Source organism: Passer domesticus, chromosome 18 (assembly GCF_036417665.1).
Source record: "Passer domesticus isolate bPasDom1 chromosome 18, bPasDom1.hap1, whole genome shotgun sequence".
Classification (NCBI taxonomy): Eukaryota; Metazoa; Chordata; class Aves; order Passeriformes; family Passeridae; genus Passer; species Passer domesticus.
In genome coordinates, this window is record NC_087491.1 from 6,480,131 (window position 1) to 6,498,492 (window position 18,362).

The following is an 18,362-nucleotide window of genomic DNA, read 5'->3' on the forward strand; positions in this document are numbered from 1 at the left end:
AGATGTACTTGAGCCAGAAGATACCAGAGACAGGCCCTGAAAGCTAACCAGGTCCAGTCCTCCAAACTGCTCTCCAAACAAGAGCAGACAACCCCAAGAAGTCTCTTTGTTGGGATTGTCAGTGGTCAGTGCTGAATGTTGAGCTGTTTCTTCATTGTAAAAAATTCCAGTTAATAAATTATTTTATTAGTGATACTAAATATGCATTTAAAAAAAAATATTAAATATAGTGGGATTTCTATACCAAAAACCTTTCCCTCCTAAAGCAAAAACTACTCAAAAACTAAGCACACATAAAGATGAAAAAAAAAAAAAAGGTGCTGTAAAAAGCTTCCATCTTCCAAGTACCCTTCTGATCAAACCCCTTGTTAAATGCTAGACAGCGGGTCACAGCCATTTTCTTAAATTCTGGGGGCATCAAATCTTCCTGTCCATCCCTCAGCCTTTCAGGCTGCTTCCCTTAACGATGATATTGATTTTGCTTTTAATTTCATCTATCCCAGTGATGGACTCCCACTGCTCCCCACAGGAGATTATTCTATACCCTGGCAGAACTCACTGATAGGAATTTTTCCTGACATCCAACTTCAGTTCTCTTTTTTGTTTTGTTTAAACGTTTTATGCTTTGATTGGATGAAGTCCTTAAAGGAAGGAGTTCATGGTTAGAAAGGGAGGCAGGGAAGGGGAGAGGAGGCCAGGCCACATAAATTGTCAAGCTGCTAAAGAAATGTGCAAAAAAAGTTTTCTCCTGAGGCCTGACTCTGTGTTACAGCCACACATTTTATAGAAAATATATTTGCTCAAAATGCATTGTAAGGAAAAGGAAGGAAAAGAATAATTATTTAGAGGAATCTGAGGCAAATGGGAGATGTGCAAAATGTTTTCTGCATTGTTAAAAAAACTCAAAACTGTCAGTAAGACAGGAGCTTTGGGGGAAATTTATGCATGTATTTCGGAAGTAATTTTAAAATTGTGTGGAACTGGCTATGGTTATTTACATGGATCAGTTTGCTATTGCACCCTCCCATCTGCCTGACCTGTAAATGCCAGACCCAGCCAGAGGAGGAGACCACCAAGGTCACTATCCTGTCTCTAGAAGCTATTAATAAAAATGCCAGGGAAGAGCACATGAATTATTGCTGTTCTTCCCAGACCATCCTAAGCAGTTTTTCTTTCTCCTTTCATGCATGAATTTCCCAGATTGGGAGTCCTTGGAATCCTCTCCCCTCCTTCTGGCCAGGCTGGGTTAGGACCAGTGGCAGAGACACCAAAAATCAGGAGATGAACAGAAATCTTCTATATTGTCCATTTTATTGCCAAGGTGGTGTCCAGAGGAACACAATCTGAGCTGTTTTGTGATCCTGGGCATCTATGAACTCCCAAAAGAAGTCAGATGTCAAGATCTCCATGCAGGAATCCACTGAACTCTGTGAGCTACTGAAAAAGAATCCGTGTAGAAAAGTGCTTGGGAGAAGCCAACAGTACCCAGGATGTGGAAAGAGCAGGGAAGGAAAAGCCAGGTGAGGGAGAAGAGAGACAAAAAGCCTTGAAGCTGAACTTGAAATCCTCCCAGGCCAAAGAAGGCCATCAGGATGATTGCAGCCTGTTTGCTGCAAAACTCAAACGGCAGGAGCTCACCCAGTGATTCTTGCAGCAGAACTCGTGATTTTAATTCACAAGTACAGCCTTTGGTGAAGTTAGTGAGCTCTACAAAGGAGGCTGACTCACTGCACCTCTTAGGAACCTGCTCTGATGACTAATTGCTCTTATTGTTAAAAACGAGCCTCTAATTTGTGGCATTAACATTGACAACCTCAAATTCCAGCCACTTCATCTTGGTCTTTTATCTGCTGTAAGGAACTGTGGGGAGAAAAATGAGAGGAAAAGAGATGCTAAGTCTTTGTATCAAATGTTTTTCATGTAAACTACAGACTGAGGGGAAAAAAAGAATCCAGGAGCCTGGGAGGAAAATGCAAATTTATGACAGGTGCCCAGAGCAGGAATGTTGTTGGGGAATCACTGAAAGAGGAAGGGAGAAATTCACATTAGCACCATTTGTATTTCATGAACTTTTTGATGGGGAATGGGAAGTCAAAACCAATCCTTACCTCGGGTTCCCCAGGGAACTGGGAGGAGATGAAAGGAGCAGAGCAAGGATGAAGATGCTGAGAAAAGGGAGGGAGATTGAGATGTAGGGAAAGTCTGGGCAGGAAGGTGGGGGTTGAGAGAGCAGCAGCAAACCCGAGGGGAGATGTCCCAGGCAGGAGGACTCTGGTACAAAACTGGATGGATTAAGAGCTTTGGGCTGAAGAGGTAAATCAAACATGTTAATTAATCAAAATGTATGGGCTGGGGAGTGAGTTTCAGGCATGGGCAAGGAGCCAGAAAAGAACGAGTTACATCACCTGGCTCATTCTGCCTGGAATTTTGTGCTTTGAGCTAGCAGACCTGAATCTTGACAGCTTAGCTTGAAAGCAGAAAATTTCAGTGCTTTTTGCAAAACTCTAATGGAGAAATTTGACTCAGACAAGTACAGCTTTTATAAAAATTAGCAAATAGGGCTAAATTTAAAAAGTAAAACTTAACCAAGACACTGTAAAGCAAAATTTCCCCCCCCTCCATTTTAAGTAGTTTATTAGTCAGCTGCATAAAAATATTTCTACTGTTGAAAGACAAATTGCTCACATATTCTGATTTTTGGGTGATGAATTCTGAAATAACAAAGAGATTGTTAACAGCAGGAATCGTAACCAGAGTGTGGTGTGAGTTAAATTCACACAATTCAACAGGCTTCATTCCCTTCCCAAGCATTTCTGCAGCCAGCTATGACCATGTTCCTTCTAAAAACCCTTTAAGAGGCCCCAGCCTATAATTTTTGTGTCCTGTGGCATCAACAGCCAGCAAGATCCAAACTCCTCTGGTGGAAGTTGAAGTTCACACCCTGGGTCTCTGGAAGGTAATTTCCTTTAGCTTTGCAATAAACTCTCTGCTTTGACCTAAGACCCTCAATATTACAAGTGGTTAACAGCATCCATAAAAAAAAAATGTTGGTGCAAAATATGTGAATTTGAGTAGATTTTCTAGAATTTTATTAATTTATAGAAGTTGAAGGTTATGCCATATGTCACTAGAAAGTAATTTTCTCTGAATGTGCAATAAGGGTTTAGATTTGATTTATGACCTAAATATTTCAAGATATTAATATATCTCCACGCCAGATGGTAATGTACACGTGAGGAAATGTACCTTTTCTGTCCCAAAAATTGTAGATTTTTTTCTTTCATTTACTAGGATAAACTCAATCAATGGCATGCATTAATTTTTGAACACTGAGTACTTTCGTGGAATCTCCCCATCTCTCAGAGAGCTGTTATTCCTCTAGGAAATACATTCCAAATGTTCCCAAAAACTGCTTCAGACACTCTGTATGTGGCACCCACAGGGATATCCACTAGGGTTGGCCAGACCCAACAATCTTCTAGGAACAAACAATATTTTGGACCCTTGGGATCCAATTTAGATGCTGCGGGGGATTGCAGCTGCAACCAAATAAAGGAGAATGAAGTATTCATGATCTAGTTACAGGCAGCAGCAAACACATCAAGCAGGTTACAGGTTGCAACTGCACGGCGAAAATTCAGGAGAAGGCTCTACAGGTATCTTATAATTTACAGGTATTTTAAAATTTGTGGTTTTGTGGCATTCAAAGGTATCCCAAACCTTGTTTTCTAGGGACAGGAGGGAGTTCACTATTTCCTGCTGTTTGCTCATGACTGAATTAAGTCCAGTGATTTCCTGGGGAGTTGTTAATATCTTATTTATACACTGGGTAAAAAATGTGTGCTTTTTCTACCTCCAGAATCAAAGCTATGCTCCAGAAATTCTCACATTCCTCGGCTATCAGTGCATAAAATCCATCTCTACGGCAACTCCTTTCAGAACTACAAGTACAGGCTACATAATAAGAGTTTGTTTCCAACAAGAATTTCCTTACCTTGGGAAACTCCAGCCTCTCAAGAAGTAATTTTAATCAGATGTTACTTTGCCAGTCACCTGACCCGAGGGAGGAGCAGGGTGTGTGATGGGAATCAAAGTCCAGCCAAGGAATGCAAACCCCAGAGCAGACTGGGATGCAAAGACTGATGAACAACCATTCCCGAAATCCATTTTAATGGATGTGTCCATAAAGAAAATTACAATTTTGATTTCACAGGTGGCAGCTTTTATTTTAAAACCACCTTTTGGCATTAGCTCACCCTGACCGTGACTTCTGAGCATGAATGGACAATTCTGAGCATGTGGGACAGGGCAATGCTCACTGGGCACTGTTCAAATACAGATTGCTGCATGTTTTGCTTCATGGTTTAGTTGTGCCCTGCACTGGAAAGGCTTTGGAAGCAGAGGGAGAAGCTGTCAGAAGCTTGACCCATGTCCAGTGGAGCCAGTGCCAGTGGTTCCAGCATGAACCCAGTGCTGGCCCAGGCTGGGCACGTCAGGGGCAGTGGCAGCACCTCTGGGATAAAATGTTTAAAAAGAGGGAAAAGTTGTTCCAGGGTAGCAATTGCTAAAGAGAAGGGTGAGAATATGTGAGAGCAACAACTCTGCAGACCCCAAGTTCACAGAGGATTTCCTGTGAGAGGGATCCCACATTCTACAGGAAAGAGTGAGGAACCCTGAGGAGGCAGGCACAATGGAGACAATGGGTCATGAACTGATGGATTCCCCATTCCTGTCCCCCTGCACCCCAGCCAGGAAGAAGGAAAGAAAATCTGAGTGAAGTTAAGCCTGGAAAGAAGGGAGAAGTGGGGGAAGATGGTTAATATTTCATTTTTATTTCTCATTATCCTACTCTGATTAGATTGGCAATAAATTAAACTGATTTCCCCAAGTCAGGTCTGGCTTCCCTGTGCTGAATGATCACTCCGCATCCCTTATCCAAGCCACAAGCCTTTATTTATATTTTCTCTCCCTGTCCAGCTGAGGAGGGGAGTGCTGGAGCAGCTTTGGTGGGCGTCCAGCATCCAGCCAGGATCCACCCCAGCAAGGAGCACACTCACATTCCCGTGGCAGCCTTTCCAGCTGCTTTCAGTCAGGCTGATGTTTGCCTGCTCTCTGGCTGTTGCAGTTTCTCCCTGCATCCTCTCAGGGAGCCCCTGCAGGCTCTGGGAGTCAGGAGATGTTGTACATGGATTAAGTTTACAGCAAGAGCCCGGACCAGAGGCCTTAAATGCTGTGTGATTTCCTGCAGGGAAGCCAGCGGACATGGGATCAGTGGGGGTCCCTCCAAATGACAGAGAAGGGGAGTTATTATTTCCCCTCCCCTTTGCTGCCAGCCCAGACCTGTTATTTCAGGGCAGGGCAGGCAGGGAGGAAGCAGAGCCTGACTCCCCAGCTTTGTTCCATCTCGGATGCAGACACCAGGTGGCTGGAGTGACAGAGCTGTCACACTGCAGGATTTGCTGTCTTGAGTGAGAAACAGCACTCTGAGAAAGCCTCTCCCTTGCAATGGTCCAACTCAGAGCACACAGAGCTCCGGGGAGAGGGGGGGTTTGTACAGGTGGGCAGCCAAATTCCCTCCTGATTGTGGTGGGGATAGAAGACACAGCAGCAGCCAGGGCTGGGAACACAGGACAAGGGGGTGCAGCCTTTGCAGAGCTCAGGAACAGCAGCAGCAGTGAGTGACTGATGGCTGATTTGTCCTGAGCTCGTGTTGTCAGAATGAACTCAGTCCTGGCTATTGTTTCCTCCCTGCCTCAGCCTAGAGAGGGCTGCTCTGCTGGTGAAGAGGCAGATGCTCCTTCCTGTCAACTGAGCAAAAATGCTTCATTTTTAGGAACATGGGATGAAGTTCTCTAGAATCCAAGGGTAATGTCTTGCTATTTATACTCTCTTGCCCCTGGCATATCCTCTGCTATCCATTTCTTGCATTTTCCTCTTGGGAAGCAGACTCAAGTAATTCCTGTAGCCCTTTTTACAAGCCATAAACTATTTCTACAAAAATACACACAAAGAGAAATCATAGAAATTATAAAATCATTTAGGTTGGAAAAGATCTTCAAGATCATCAAGCCCAAGAGCAAGTGATGACAGAAAGTGACAAGCTTGCACACACAGAATGAAATTCAAGTATTGTGTCAAAGTGGTTCCCATCCAGGTATGAAGCCAGAAATGTGTAAGAGAGACAGGAATGTAAGGAAATAATAAAATTATTTATGTCAGAAATGTGATTGCCATAAGTTTTGCAGACATCACAACGGTGAGTTTGACTTAGGAAGGATTTTGAAGGAGTAGGCTGATAAAGGCTTGTTACAGAGAGCATGGGGAACAGAATGGGATAAACACTACAAAAAACTTGTTTGAGGATGGAAGAAGTGGGCGAGGGAAGACTGGCACCAGGGGCCAAGTGAAGGTGAGAACCAACCTTTCCAGGCTGCGTGGCAGATGAGGGCGAGGGTGGGTGAGGATGGACTGTGAAAGCAACTATGTGCAGCATATGTTCAAAGTGACAGGGGAAGGGTGCCACCCGAGGGGGGGTCTGCAGGGATGGCACACTGACAGCACTGGGCTGGGAAAGGGATCCCTGCATCCTGGGAAGATGTGTGAGTGCAGCATTTATTCACACCAGAGGGAAGCACTGTCCCTGCAGTGATGATGAGATACGAAGTGAGAGGCTGGACAAAAAATTTTGGCTGCAAGGCAGGAGCAGAGAGGTCACATCTACTCAGGAATGTTCTGATGGAAAAGGTTTCTCGAGGCACAGCCTGGGTGTGAGGCTTTGGGATGTCACCTGGGCTGATGCCCATGGGTATGGGGCCAGTGGGGATACACACACTGCAGGAAAGCAGTGTGGTAAGAATTAAAATCTTCAGCCTTTCTGACCCTGAAGAGATGGTTAGGCAGCCCCAATGAGATGCCAGAGATGGAGAATAGAATAGAAATAGAGACACTATTGTCATCCTGGAGAAACAATGTAGGTGGTGTTTATCCAGTGTAGGAATGGCAGCCTGATGCCTTCCTAGGGATTGCACGACACTGATTTGTCTTTGGATAATTGTTCATCTTGTGAGTGGTAAGCTACTGGCTGGCAAACAGCCAGGATTTCTCAGACTCCCTTTGGCATCCCCCATCCAAGCTGTGATCATTTTCATATTTCACACGTCTGGGCTTCCTCTCAGGAACGTGGCACGTGCAGGGATTCCTCTGTGAGTGGTGGGTGCATCCAACACAGGGAAGCCAGAACAGTTCTGTTCAGAGATGAAATGCTGCCCTGGCTCCCCAGGAGCCAGCCTGGACCTGGCTGTGGGGCTGGGTTTCACTCTGCAGGTGCTGAGTGAGAAGATGCTGTCATTGCACTGCTTGATGAACTGTGCTTTTTATTTAACTGTTTTATGTTGTTCAGTATTTTCTTATAATAGGAACAGATTTTTATTATTTATTATAATATTATATATTAATATTTTATTATTTCCACATTATTTCCAGATATTTCCATACTGTGGAGTGGAACATGTCTGCAAACACTGGAGCAGGGCATCCTGTTTGATTCCCCCTTTAGCCCTGGGTGTGAACCCTGTGACAAATCCTTTCCCAAATGACCAGTCCTTGCATTCATTCCTCTGTAGTGAGGGCCACACAGCCTGGATTGTCAGCACTCGGATCTCTCAGGGTATCCCATCCCATGTTTCTTAAAAGCATGTTTCCCATATTTCTTAATGACACCACCAGTGCAGCTGGCAGCCAGAGTTTGTACCTCCCAGCCCACCTTCAGAGCCCCTGTCAAACAACAGCAAGCAGTAACTTAAAAGCAGCTTCTTTTGACAATGAAAGTCATATTTTGCTTTGAAAACACCCTGTGCTTGGAGGAAAAGCTGCAACAAAAACTCTGTGCCCATAATGTCTCTCCTTTGCATGTGCTTTGCCTCGGTGTCACCTGCTCTCCTGGGGAGCCTCCCCGTCACGCTGCTGCAGCCCCTGCCTTTCTGATCCTGACAGCTTTTTCTTCTTCCAGGGGCCAGGCCTCTCACACATCAGTGTCTTTTGATCTCTCTCCTCTCAGCATTGTCAAAACAGCCTTGTCAAAACAGCCCTGTCACTGGGATGGGAGTGAGGAGTCCTTCACAGGGACAGAGCTCCTCTCACGCTGGAGAGCTTACATCTTATCCAGGCCACTCTTTTATTTCTCTTGTCTTTCTTTTCCTCTGTTTTTGCCAGAGTGATGAATGGTGACTTTACAGGGTGACTTTCCACAGGTGCACCGAGGGCCCTCAGGTATTAATGAGTCATAGCACAAATATTTCCTTATTTTCCCTAAATTTTATCCCTGCAGTGCCTAACCCCCTCATGAGACCAAGGCCTGACAGGGAGGTACGAGACCAAAGGCAGAGGGAAACTAGGAAGTTTTTGTTAAAAGTCAAGAAGGTTGTCTGTGAAACTAGAATAACATGTTTTATTGGTGCTGCACCCAGAAATATTAAAAGAACTTAACTAAAACTTTCAGTTTCTACTGAAAGTGTCCTATTTTCATGTAGCCAAAGTAATCAGGATGAGCTAAAGGGACACATAGAGAAAATGTAAAAGAAGGAAGATGAGTAAAGAACTTTTAAGCTCAGGCTTTGGGAAGGAAAGATTTTTTGATTTAACCTCTTATCTGCAGTTTTCCTCTTCCACTGAGACTCAAGAGAGATAGGAGAACTAATTTCTTCTCTGTTTCCATTATAAGGAGAACATTTTTCCAATGTAACCCCTAGAAAAGGTATCATCAATCACTGCTCCTTTAATCTGGGAGTTGTGACTTCCAAGAGTTTGATGAATAGGTCCAGAAGTTACTGTAGTTTGTGACCTTCCTTTCTGGACAGATGGAAGGAGAAATTCTGAATTTCTTATTATTTATCCCTCTTTGACTTTGATTAGGAGTCACAAAGTAGAAAATATTTGGAAATACAACTTGGCTGGGTATTGGCATGGAGGAGGAGGATGTTTGAATGAAAACTGTAGCGTTTGCCACCAAACTATTTTTAAAAAAGAACTCCACAGGAGGATAAACTTTGGGTTTGTGTGTGTACTATCTGTCCTACAAAAGAGGAATCTCTAGGATCTATTTATGGCTTAGAAGTATTTAATGGAAAAGCTTTAAAGCAATGATTTGAACCACAATGTATGGAACGTTATATAAAATTCAGGTTTCCATCTGCAATAATTAATATACGTTAATGTAATAATGATTGTCATGATAATGATAATAAAATTATATTAATTTAATATGATAATATATTTTATTAACTGACACTAAAAGCCAGCGAGTGAGGTAGGGACACTCCTTGGCTGCACAAATCCTGGAGAGCAAACCCAGTGAGGTTCTTTAGCACATCAGAACCACCTGGAGCTGGAATGTCTGACTGTGACAGAGCTCTGCTCTAGGTGACGAGGTGATGAAGGCACAAAGGTTGGATCCTGGAGGTCTTTTCCACCCCAAATAATCCTGTGACTCTTTCTGTAGCACTGTGGAGCTGCTCCTTCTGCCATGCCAACCCCTGAGACACAGAAGGGACAGCCAGGAGCACCAGGTGGATGCCATTGTTTTAACATCAATGGGTTTGAGAGCTATGGCTGAACAGCTGCTTGATTTCATGGGAAATAGGAGGAATTAGGAAGGGTAACAGTTTCCAGAATGCCAGGCTTCAGACGTGGTGTCTTTGATGGCAGAAGAAGCCTCTGCCCTATGATGGCTGTGGAGTGTGAGTGGGATCCTTCTGTAATTCTTCAGGCTGGAATCAATCATCCCGGCTAAATCGGTGCCTCTTTGATCAGAACAGCTCCTGTCCCGCTTGGCTGGAGGTATAAAATCACCAGCCCTCCTGCTCCAGGAACAGCAGGCATCCATAAATCAGCCTGGCAGACCATAAATTCATTTACCCAACAGAGACATGGTCAAAAGCAGCTCAATGGGGTTTTAAAGGCCTTTGTGCAGAGCTGGAGATAAACAGGGCTTGGAGGAGGGGAGAGAGGGAGAAAGTGGCACCTTTATCCTCTGCTGATGGAGCTGGTGCTGCTCTGGGGCAGGGTGGCCTTTCCTGGCTCCAGGGTGCTTTGGGAGTCTGGGGCTGGATCTCCCAAAGTTCTTCACAAGCCTCTCACTCACTGCTAAAGCAGAGATGGGGGCAGAGCAGGGACTTTTGGGTCTCTTGGCAAAAACCTTCAAAGATTTCTGCTTGACATGGCTGATAACTGATAATTGATAACTAACTGATAACTGTCCTGCCTGTGCCTGCTGATGCCTAGCAAGAGCAAAATAGGGAATAAACTCACAGTTAAGCCCTGGTCTCTCAGGGGGCTTTGGGGTGTCCTCAGTGAGGGAAGTCTCAGGCTGAGAGCAGGAACTCTCCCTGGCCATATTTCTAGGCAGTGCCACATCTTTCCATTTGGATTTAGGCCATCAGACACCCAGACTCAAGTCTGAGCCCCATCTGTAAAAAGCCATGTAAAGAGCCTACCTGTAGTCATGCAAATCACAGCAAATGAAACCTTTCAGATGCATCAGAATAAACCTGAGACACTGAATTTCCATGGCTGCTTCCTCTTCCCTGCTTTCTGATTTCACTTGGTTTGAGAAATATATATATATTATATATATTTAAACAATATCACAGCAGCTGTGCCAGTTGCTTCTAGTAAAACATCTCTGCTGAAATAATGCAGTGTCTGAGAGATTGGGTGTAATATGGTTAAATGCTTTTACAATCCCCCATTAAAGTAAGTGGATGGAAATTCATAAAATATTGATGGCATTTGAAAAGAGTTCATTCATGGAGCCATCCAGAACTCAGAGCAGGCAGTGCTGAGACAGATGTTGATACCAGGAAGTTTTGGAAGAGAGGACAGACTTAGGTTAAATAGCACTGCTGAAAAGTGGAGTGTTTGAGATCAAACCCTGCGCTGCAGTTTGTTTTAATCCAGTTACTAAACCAAGCAGGGCTCTGCTTTCCTGCTGAGTATGACAGAAATAACAATCCCAAGCTGGCAAGGATCCTCCATTTCTGCTGCTCCACGAGCCTGGGGGCACTAATGAGACCTTGGAGTGGGGAAAAGAGCTGTGATTTAAATCTAAGTGATGAGAGAGGGGCTGGTTGCCTTTGAGGCAGCTGAGATGACCTGATCCTCTCTCCAAAGGCGTCTGGCTGCACGGCTTCCTGTCTGTGGGCAAGGAGAGAGCAAAGCTGGCTGCATCCCAGTCCCCTGGGTATTGAAATCAGCTGGCGCTCCTCCAAAGGATGGCAGGTTAAAAGAAAATGGGGAAAAAAAAGGTTGTTTTCCACCTGAGGAAATGTCTGGTTTCTCACGTGGAGGCTGTGCCTGCAGCCAGAGGCTGCTCCATGCCATGCCTGGGGAGAGGCCACAGGGCCTGGAAAACTGAAGGACTGTGAAAATCACACAGGATTAGGAGAGGTGGCTGGAGAGGGACTAGGATGGACTGCTGAGCAGAATTAAGCCAAGATCTGGTGTTAATCCAGCATCTCCAGCTTTGAACTCTTTGACTAAGGTGGGGACAAGGTTTTGGCAGAGGAATTTACAGCTGCAGGGGAATAATCACCTCTGGGAGTGGTGGGAAGGAGCAAATCTGTGGGTGAGGAGGGTGAGGAAGAGCTGGGAATGGCCAGTGCAGCACCCTTGTGTGGCTGTGTCTGAGGTGTCACTTTTGTACAGAGAATAGTCCCAGGCTCATCTCTGCCACTGGCCTTAGAGCAATTCCTGTGGAGGGAAGTGTGGAGGAGAAATTGGTACCTGGGGATCCCAGGGAACATTATCTCAGGGTTGAATTCCTGCAGTAAATATCCCAGCTGTTTCCCACAGTTTGGGAAACATCCCAAGACAAAACATTCTCTGTCCTCCTGTGCCAGTCTGTTTTCAGCAGACATCATCCTGACACCTCCTGCAAGCATTGGAAAGCTCCTGGCAGCTCCTGTTCATTAGAGATCCCAATTCCTGCTCACACCAGTTTTACCTCCGTGTCACTCAATTGACTGGAGAGCACAGGAGACGAGGACCTGGGTTCCTATTTCTCATTTTGCAAGAGCAGCTAAATTAACCCTGGGGTCAAAGCCAAATGCCAGCCTCTCTGAACTCCTCCAGGATTCAGTGGCTGTGCAGCACACTGCTGGAAAAGTACCCAAGCCATCTTTAAACTAGCAGTACCTTGCTCAGAGTGGGCAAACTTATTCTGCTTTTTTCTTTTTTTAGTTCTCATCGACCTCTAAACTGCTGTAATCTAACTCTATAAAGCTTGTTTCTGCTGTATACACTACAGACATGCTCCCAGCTCAATACTGTGCTCAGGACTTTACTTGCTGTAAACTGGGAATAATTTCACCCAGGATGAGTTTGCCCATGTTGCATTGGAAAAGCAGTCTTTCACTTGCCAGCCTGCACTCAGCCATGGTGAAGCTATTCTGGTTACACAATTACTGTAGCTCATCCCAAAAACTGCTGCACATCAGAACTGGATCTCTTACTGGTGAGTAAATTAGAGTAAAACAGAGCTTTGGGATCCATTAGGAAGAAAATGTCAATCTAAGGTTATTTTTTGCTTAGGTTTGCTTTCAGTTTTCTCCACCTTGTTTTATCCTCTAGAATGGCAGCAGGTTGTGTATGTTTATTAAATGCACCAAATATTTCCTTATAAATATGTATTCATTTTGTTTGCTTTCATAAATATATATTTGCAAAGACATATTTATACATACATTTATAAATATTAGTATAAATACATATCTATTTATACAGAAGTGTACAAACTAAACACAGCTATTAAAGGAATTAAATATAAGTCAAAGCTTGCCATTTTCCAGCATATTGGCAGCTGATCTGTCTCTCTTCTCCCAGCTCTGAAATGTTACCCAGACTTGCCTGTGTGTTGACCCTCACATGCTGCTCTTTGGGGAGTTTCTCTCATGCTGTACAACAGTGTTTCTGTCTGAGAAGCAGCAGGGAAGTTGGGCTTCTGATTTATTGCTGATGAGGAGCAATAAATTTCCTTTAAGGGAAGCACAAGGATGTAGATCATAGATGTGGGAACTCTGGATCAATATTTTTTCCTTTTCCCTCACATAGGGTGTAAGTAGCTGCCGAACCACCCTCACCAGAGCAAGCAGAATGAATCATCTCTCAGTGTTATCTTCTTCATGTCTGTGCTGCTACAGAGAGACAAGTCCCAAAAAAAACCCAAAGGTTTTTTTTTCCCTAACCTTTACAGTGATTTTTTTTTCTTTAGGCCCAGTAAATTCTTAGCAGATCTGACCTGTTCTCTGTAAGGAAACCACCCCTGTGGCTTGTGGAGCTGCTTCTTCCACTTCCCATGTGAAGGACAGCATTACAATCACTCTGTCATCTCCTCTTCAAAGATGAAGATGAAAGAGCCTGTTCCCAGCAGCTGGAAGAGGTGCTCTGGTTAAAACCTCAGCCTGTGAACTCGGGAGGGATGGGAATCCCCTGCAGGCTTCCCCAAAAAAACACCAAGGACTCCCCAAATGTCCTTGCAAGTCCTCAGTGCCTGAGGCTGAGCAACAGACTCTGCAATGCTACACTGAATTCATAGAATTCATACTTTGTAATTCAAGACTGTTTTTCATTGCCTTTGTCTTTGGGATTACAGAACCACTAAGGGATTAGATAAGTGATAACAGAGTTAGCAGAGAAAACATACCAGGAACCTTTCATTTAGAACAGCTGTGATCATGCTTTTTGGATCCTGAACATGTCCTGTGCAAGGATTTAAGACCTCTTTACCATTGCTCATTACCTGGTAAAGAAGATGTGCTGTGTCATAATCATCACAATCCTCTTGCTAGGCTGAAATCACCTATTAAAACCATTCCTGAGCCTGGAATTAGAACCTGCAACAGAGACTCCTCTTGCTCCCTGTCACTGCATCTCCTGATCCCCAGCCCATGTTATCTGCTTGCCTGCAATACATCAGCCACACACAGGGAAATCTGCCCTGGCATGGGGGTAAATCTGCCCAGGGACAGGTGGTGACCTCGTACACAGATTTATCTGGCCAGGATGGGTCGTTGTGCTCTCTAAGGTTAATGAATGCTGCCTTTGAGGACCAATACACACCCAGAAAATGCAGAATAACCTCTTTTTTTTCCTCCTCCCCTGCCTTTTCTCCCTTGCAGATGCTGGCTGCACAGCTGGTAAAACAGATAGGTCTTTCTAACCCTTTCATGCCTGTTCAGTGAGTCCAGGTAGGTTCATAAATATGGTAATGGTTCCCAGAGCATGTCTGGACTGGAAATAAGAGATAACCACAGCAACAGCTCCACTGCAGGAGGGACTAAATCCACACTCCAGGTCAAATTAACAACCTCCCACTCCCCCCATTAGCATGAGGAAAGCTCTTGTGCTCACCTGTTTGCTGATTACAGCCATGGAGCTGTAAGGAGGCAGCTCTTGTTTAGCTTATTATCAGAAGGCCCAAGCTCCAGAGAGAACACATTGATTTATACAATGGGGATCCTGCCTGGTACTTCAATGCAGCTGTCCTGCTGAGAAAATTACAGATAAACTCTTCATTTATTGTCCCTTTAAGGGAGAGCGGAAGAAAAGGAGAAAGGCAAAAAAATAAGCCCCAAACTCAACAACTCCTAAGTGTTCTAAGTATTCACAGAAAGGTTGTTTTTTACCTGTCTGTTTCCAAAGGCAGATCCCTGAAAATGGAATCCTGGGTCACTCCATCAAGGGCTGGACACAAGGACCCCTTGTTATGGTCTCTAGCATGGCAGTGACCTGGAGTCATTTCAGGTCAGTGGGACACCATGCCGTGGGCTTCTGGTGGCAAAGATGTGGCTCTACCTGCCCAAAACCACATCCAGGGATTTCCAGAACTCTCTGGAAAAATCACCACCTTTCCCACATTGGAGAATAACCATGTGTGTGATGGCTCAGCCACAGAGGGAGGCAAAGAGAATCACTGGGTACTCTGGAACAGGTTACAGCAGCTGAGATGAGGGAGGAATAAAACCAAAAAACCAATGAGGGAGTGGCAAGAGGAAGGAGATGGATCTCAGCTTCACCAGCCATGCCTTCAACAAATGTCTGAAAGCCAACCTTGCCTTAAAAAATTAATATTGCCCAGACCCCAGAAGTAAAAATCAAGCAGTACATTCAAGCTGCCAGGAGTCTTCATTGGGCATGCTGAGTTCCTGGATTTGGGCAAGACTGACAACAAAAACTGGGGAAAGGAGTCACTGATTCCCTTGTAGCTCCTGGAAGCACAAAGCCTGTTAAGCAGGGATGGATTTAGAGGGTGAGGGACGCCACACTGGGAGGGAAGAGGTGTTCAAACACTGCAGTGGGACAATAATCCAGTTTCCGTGAGCTGCATTCAGCATCATCATGGCCCCACATTTGAAATGAATGGTTGTCATGGATTAACCTGTAGGTTCAAGTTGAAGTCACCTCTCTCTCACATGGCACTCAAATGTATTTTCAGTCTGCATCTTCCTTTTTCTCTCTAATCTGGCCAGGTCCCTTCCTTTTCAAACACACTTTGTTTCTTTCCCATTTGAAGAGAAGCTGAGCTCTTCAAGTGTCGTGCTGAAGGCACTTTGCTGTGTTTCAATATTCCTTATACAATAAGGTGACCAAAAGTATGTATGTGGACCCTGTTCTGACAACAGAGCTACAGTTTCTGCATCTGTGCAGCTGCCCAAAAATCCAGGGCTGGTCCAATGACCTGGGGATTCCAGCTATTCAGAAGACTCTTCATCTTTCCAAATTTTTATATCCTCGCATGATACCTTCCAGGAATTTAAATTCTGTTGCACACAAGCAATGTTCTTAGATTCTCCCTACATATGTATTTATCAAGGAGCGGGAAAAAAAAGATGGAAGAAATACAGCAGAAATTGAAAGAACTCATCATTTCCTGAGATTTTCCTTGATAATATGGATGTACAGCACAGACCTTTTGAAGCTTTTAGATTTATTTCCTAAGGTTGCAAAAAGTAGCTGGAAGCCCTACTCCATTCAATATTACTCTAACCTCCCCTTTGGTTTTGACAGTGATGGATTTTATCTTCTGCACTTAAAAAATCTTGCCCCAGACATGTTCTCTGTGAACAGCCAAGAGAAAAATCAGCTTTTGTGTCTTCAGTTCTTGCTTTGGGGGTTCCCAGCCCAGCCCCAGCCACTGCTCCCCATCCTCATGTGGCTCTGGTCTAAAAAGGAGCAGGAAAGAATAAGGAGAGTTGATAAAGAAAATATTTAGGAATAGGTGGTACATGAGGAAGCTCGTGTCAAGGTGTATGAACCAAAACCATGGCCCTAAGGCTCGAGGAGTGCTTGGAGAGTGATCTCAGGCACAGGGTGGGATATTGAGGCTGTCCTGTGCAGGGCCAGGAGCTGACCTTTGTGGGTCATTCCCAGCTCAGGATGTTCCATGACAATTGGAAAAGCCATGGACACTGCAGTGCTGCTTTCCCAGGAGCAAAGAGGGAATTGCCTCAAAGGCACATCCCCCTCCAGGTGAGCTGGGAACCCCCAGCTCTGGCTGAACTCAGCCTTTCCTCTGCACTTCCCTCTCTGAGGGGGGATTTTTATTCTGCTTCAGCTTCTTTCCACCTGGCACCCTGCTGCAATTGTTTGCTTAATGCTGCATGTGAAGGGAGAGCATCGATTACTGACTCTCCTCACCCCCTGCAGCCCCCCAGGCTCTGTACCTGCCCCAGCCCTCCAGCTGTGCCAGATGTTAATTGGGTGGGAGCAGGGCATTAGGAAGGACATTATCACTGTTTTAACTCCATCCCTGTTTCTCTTGATACATCTGTTTCCCTCTCTCTCTTTTTCCCTTGTGCTCCTTCCCTTGACATCATAATTCTAGGGCTCCACTGGATCAGTTTTTAGAAGGTTTTTCTTCTCCTCTGCAGATACTTATTGCTTTGTCACAGCCTGTTTTACTTCAGAAATGTTTCTCCCACTTCTATCACATTTTTTTCTTTCAAAAGATATAACTGCCAAAATGAAATCAAATTTAATGTAATTTCTATTTAAAAGACTTTGATTACAGGGGAAGGAGGAGGTTAAATGTCAATGAATGCATTGCTCCAGCTTTTATGAAAAGAATTTCAACTAATTGTTTCATATTATGCATAATTTTTCTATATAAAATTATTAGCCCCCAGAATGCTCACAAATTTCTTTGACATACATGACAATGAGCAAGAAACAAAAAAAGAAAATACTTTTAGTTTAGAAATGGGATGTGAGGACACCATCAGTGGTCCTACGATTGTTCCCTGTTTCTGAGGCTGGACAGGATCAGGAAAAGAGCAAAATTCCCCCCAGAACTGGGGCAGAACCTCCTGGATGGGGTAGAGGAGGCAGCAGTCCTGCCTGTGTCCCCTCAGAGCAGCTGAGGAGCCCCAGCCCCAGTGTGGATGATGTGACCCAAACCCATGGGAAGGCTGGAAATTGGGATTTGCTGTCTGTGTTTGCAGCACCTCTCCACAACCTCTGCTGTTGCCCAGGGACCTCACCAACCACTTCTGCTCCCTCTTGACCCCCTGTGTGTTTGAAACACTTCTCCTTATTTGGCTTCCCCTCCACTGCCACCACCTCTTGCTCCTGCCTCCCCCCCGGCTCTGTTTCATGCTGTGCATTGCACAGGCTTCCTTATCTGCTTGCTTGGTAATATCAGCTCATGCTTCCTTGTTCTGCTCATCCGTAGGGAAAAATTGTGGTGGAAATCATCAGTGAGGAAATCACAAAGTTTGGCCTGTCAGGGTGTGTGTTGGGGAGGAAATCACAATTTTTCTCTGCCCGGTGAAGAGCCACCTTGATAAAAGGGTGAACTGGCCATCAGCTGGCTCTGAGCTCCAGACTCTCTAACTCAAAATGTCCCTGATGTTACAATAACAAGAACTAAACCTATCTAAGATGCTGACAGGCCTTTCTTCCTCTCCATTTTAAACAGGGAGCAGGGAGGAGCAAAAACTATTCCAGCTTCTCAAAAGCAACAACCAAAGTCTGAGCCTAAAAATGCACAAAGGTTTGGCATTTAAATATCACAGCTGTAGCCTTCTTAGAAATACCAGAGATACATAATGAATTATAGATTGGGCTGAGCTGCAGAATTCCACCCCCCTGCTTGTCCTTTAGGGGAGTTCTGTTCTGACCCAGGGGTTGGTTCAGGTCCATCTCTAATTCTGAGTTCATTCCCTCTGTGATCCCTGACTTTTGCTGCCCTCCCCCAGGTTTAACTCTGAATGTTAATGCACTGGGAGGCATTGCCAGGCAAAGGGAGGTGATGCCAGGCCTTGAATGTTTTGCACTGGAGCTCAGGGTGGGGTTACAGAGCTCGAAGCTTG

At 44.8% G+C, this 18,362-nt stretch overlaps 1 long non-coding RNA gene across 3 annotated transcripts; it reads left to right on the forward strand.

Annotated features, from left to right (window-relative positions):
• Positions 1 to 9,435: 9,435 nt before the first annotated feature.
• On the forward strand, positions 9,436 to 18,028 carry LOC135283242 (uncharacterized). Of its 3 annotated transcripts, XR_010349084.1 has the most exons (5): positions 9,436 to 9,563; positions 13,265 to 13,432; positions 14,172 to 14,189; positions 14,695 to 14,796; positions 14,984 to 15,316. It is a non-coding gene; the product is annotated as an uncharacterized LOC135283242 (long non-coding RNA). The 3 variants fall into 3 exon arrangements; XR_010349085.1 differs by lacking the exon at positions 14,984 to 15,316 and adding an exon at positions 17,969 to 18,028 and having other exon boundaries at positions 14,172 to 14,796; XR_010349083.1 differs by having other exon boundaries at positions 14,172 to 14,796.
• Positions 18,029 to 18,362: the final 334 nt, after the last annotated feature.